We start from the raw sequence: 2500 nt of genomic DNA, 5'->3' as shown, positions 1-2500 counted from the left end.
GAGAGAGGAGGAGAGAGGAGGAGAGAGGGAGAGAGGGAGTTTCAGGGGGAAGAGAGGGAGGAGAGAGGAAGAGAGGGAGGAGAGAGGGGAGGAGAGAAGGAGAGGGAGGAGAGAGGGGAGGAGAGGGGAGGAGAGAGGGAGGAGAGAGGGAGGAGAGAGGGAAGAGAGAGGGAAGAGAGGGAGGAGAGAGGGAAAAGAGGGAGGAGAGAGGGAAGAGGGGGAGGAGAGAGGAGGAGAGAGGGAGGAGAGAGGGAAGAGAGGGAGGAGAGAGAGGAGAGAGGGAAGAGAGGGAGGAGAGAGGGTAGAGGGGAGAGAGAGGGGAGAGGAAGGAGGAGAAGAGAGAGAGACAGAGAGAGAGGAGACCAAAGCAACCATTTATCCAGGACATGTGACTGACAGATAATAATAATGATCGTTGACTAGATGAGAAGTGATGATCGACATGATGCTGATGGTGACTGGTGTGAACTGGACGATCCACAGCTACAGTGGAGTTTCAGGGGAATCTCTCTAAACGAATGAATCCCCCTCCTACCTGTAGAGAGGTGTGTTTCAGGGGAATCTCTCTAAACGAATGAATCCCCCTCCTACCTGTAGAGAGGTGTGTTTCAGGGGAATCTCTCTAAACGAATGAATCCCCCTCCTACCTGTAGAGAGGTGTGTTTCAGGGGAATCTCTCTGAACGAATGAATCCCCCTCCTACCTGTAGAGAGGTGTGTTTCAGGGGAATCTCTCTAAACGAATGAATCCCCCTCCTACCTGTAGAGGTGTGTTTCAGGGGAATCTCTCTAAACGAATGAATCCCCCTCCTACCTGTAGAGAGGTGTGTTTCAGGGGAATCTCTCTAAACGAATGAATCCCCCTCCTACCTGTAGAGGTGTGTTTCAGGGGAATCTCTCTAAACGAATGAATCCCCCTCCTACCTGTAGAGGTGTGTTTCAGGGGAATCTCTCTAAACGAATGAATCCCCCTCCTACCTGTAGAGAGGTGTGTTTCAGGGGAATCTCTCTAAACGAATGAATCCCCCTCCTACCTGTAGAGGTGTGTTTCAGGGGAATCTCTCTAAACGAATGAATCCCCCTCCTACCTGTAGAGGTGTGTTTCAGGGGAATCTCTCTAAACGAATGAATCCCCTCCTACCTGTAGAGGTGTGTTTCAGGGAATCTCTCTGAACGAATGAATCCCCCCTCCTACCTGTAGAGGTGTGTTTCAGGGGAATCTCTCTAAACGAATGAATCCCCTCCTACCTGTAGAGAGAGGTGTGTTTCAGGGAATCTCTCTAAACGAATGAATCCCCTCCTACCTGTAGAGGTGTGTTTCAGGGGAATCTCTCTAAACGAATGAATCCCCCTCCTACCTGTAGAGGTGTGTTTCAGGGAATCTCTCTAAACGAATGAATCCCCCTCCTACCTGTAGAGAGTGTGTTTCAGGGAATCTCTCTAAACGAATGAATCCCCCTCCTACCTGTAGAGAGTGTGTTTCAGGGGAATCTCTCTGAACGAATGAATCCCCTCCTACCTGTAGAGGTGTGTTTCAGGGAATCTCTCTAAACGAATGAATCCCCTCCTACCTGTAGAGGTGTGTTTCAGGGGAATCTCTCTAAACGAATGAATCCCCCTCCTACCTGTAGAGGTGTGTTTCAGGGAATCTCTCTGAACGAATGAATCCCCTCCCACCTGTAGAGAGGTGTGTTTCAGGGGAATCTCTAAACGAATGAATCCCCTCCTACCTGTAGAGGTGTGTTTCAGGGGAATCTCTCTAAACGAATGAATCCCCCTCCTACCTGTAGAGAGGTGTGTTTCAGGGGAATCTCTCTGAACGAATGAATCCCCCTCCTACCTGTAGAGAGGTGTGTTTCAGGGGAATCTCTCTAAACGAATGAATCCCCTCCTACCTGTAGAGAGGTGTGTTTCAGGGAATCTCTCTAAACGAATGAATCCCCTCCTACCTGTAGAGAGGTGTGTTTCAGGGAATCTCTCTAAACGAATGAATCCCCCTCCTACCTGTAGAGGTGTGTTTCAGGGGAATCTCTCTAAACGAATGAATCCCCCTCCTACCTGTAGAGGTGTGTTTCAGGGGAATCTCTCTGAACGAATGAATCCCCCTCCTACCTGTAGAGAGGTGTGTTTCAGGGGAATCTCTCTAAACGAATGAATCCCCCTCCTACCTGTAGAGAGGTGTGTTTCAGGGGAATCTCTCTAAACGAATGAATCCCCCTCCTACCTGTAGAGGTGTGTTTCAGGGGAATCTCTCTGAACGAATGAATCCCCCTCCTACCTGTAGAGGTGTGTTTCAGGGGAATCTCTCTAAACGAATGAATCCCCCTCCTACCTGTAGAGGTGTGTTTCAGGGGAATCTCTCTAAACGAATGAATCCCCCTCCTACCTGTAGAGGTGTGTTTCAGGGGAATCTCTCTAAACGAATGAATCCCCCTCCTACCTGTAGAGGTGTGTTTCAGGGGAATCTCTCTAAACGAATGAATCCCCCTCCTACCTGTAGA

At 49.6% G+C, this 2500-nt stretch overlaps 1 protein-coding gene and 2 long non-coding RNA genes across 6 annotated transcripts in view; 1 reads left to right on the top strand and 2 right to left on the bottom strand.

Annotated features, from left to right (window-relative positions):
• The window catches only part of LOC127924803 (huntingtin-like), a gene marked incomplete at its 3' end in the record, with an annotated part of 25312 nt that overhangs the window by 7760 nt on the left and 15052 nt on the right, over window positions 1-2500 (bottom strand). The window lies entirely within an intron of this gene.
• The window catches only part of LOC127924808 (uncharacterized), a 1866-nt gene continuing 199 nt past the window's right edge, over window positions 834-2500 (bottom strand). For all 3 annotated transcript variants that reach the window (XR_008118884.1, XR_008118886.1, XR_008118885.1), the window contains exons 2-3: window positions 2004-2493; window positions 834-977 (exon numbers count right to left, since the gene is read on the bottom strand). This is a non-coding gene — a long non-coding RNA (uncharacterized LOC127924808). The remainder of the gene's footprint in view (window positions 978-2003; window positions 2494-2500) is intronic.
• The window catches only part of LOC127924807 (uncharacterized), a 2377-nt gene continuing 841 nt past the window's right edge, over window positions 965-2500 (top strand). For both annotated transcript variants that reach the window (XR_008118883.1, XR_008118882.1), the window contains exons 1-3: window positions 965-1095; window positions 2010-2285; window positions 2338-2500. The exon at window positions 2338-2500 is cut by the window's right edge. This is a non-coding gene — a long non-coding RNA (uncharacterized LOC127924807). The remainder of the gene's footprint in view (window positions 1096-2009; window positions 2286-2337) is intronic.

This window comes from Oncorhynchus keta, unplaced genomic scaffold (genome assembly GCF_023373465.1).
Source record: "Oncorhynchus keta strain PuntledgeMale-10-30-2019 unplaced genomic scaffold, Oket_V2 Un_contig_4568_pilon_pilon, whole genome shotgun sequence".
NCBI classification, from domain to species: Eukaryota; Metazoa; Chordata; class Actinopteri; order Salmoniformes; family Salmonidae; genus Oncorhynchus; species Oncorhynchus keta.
The sequence above is the reverse complement of the archived record's forward strand: the minus strand, read 5'-3'. Positions and strand labels throughout refer to the sequence as shown.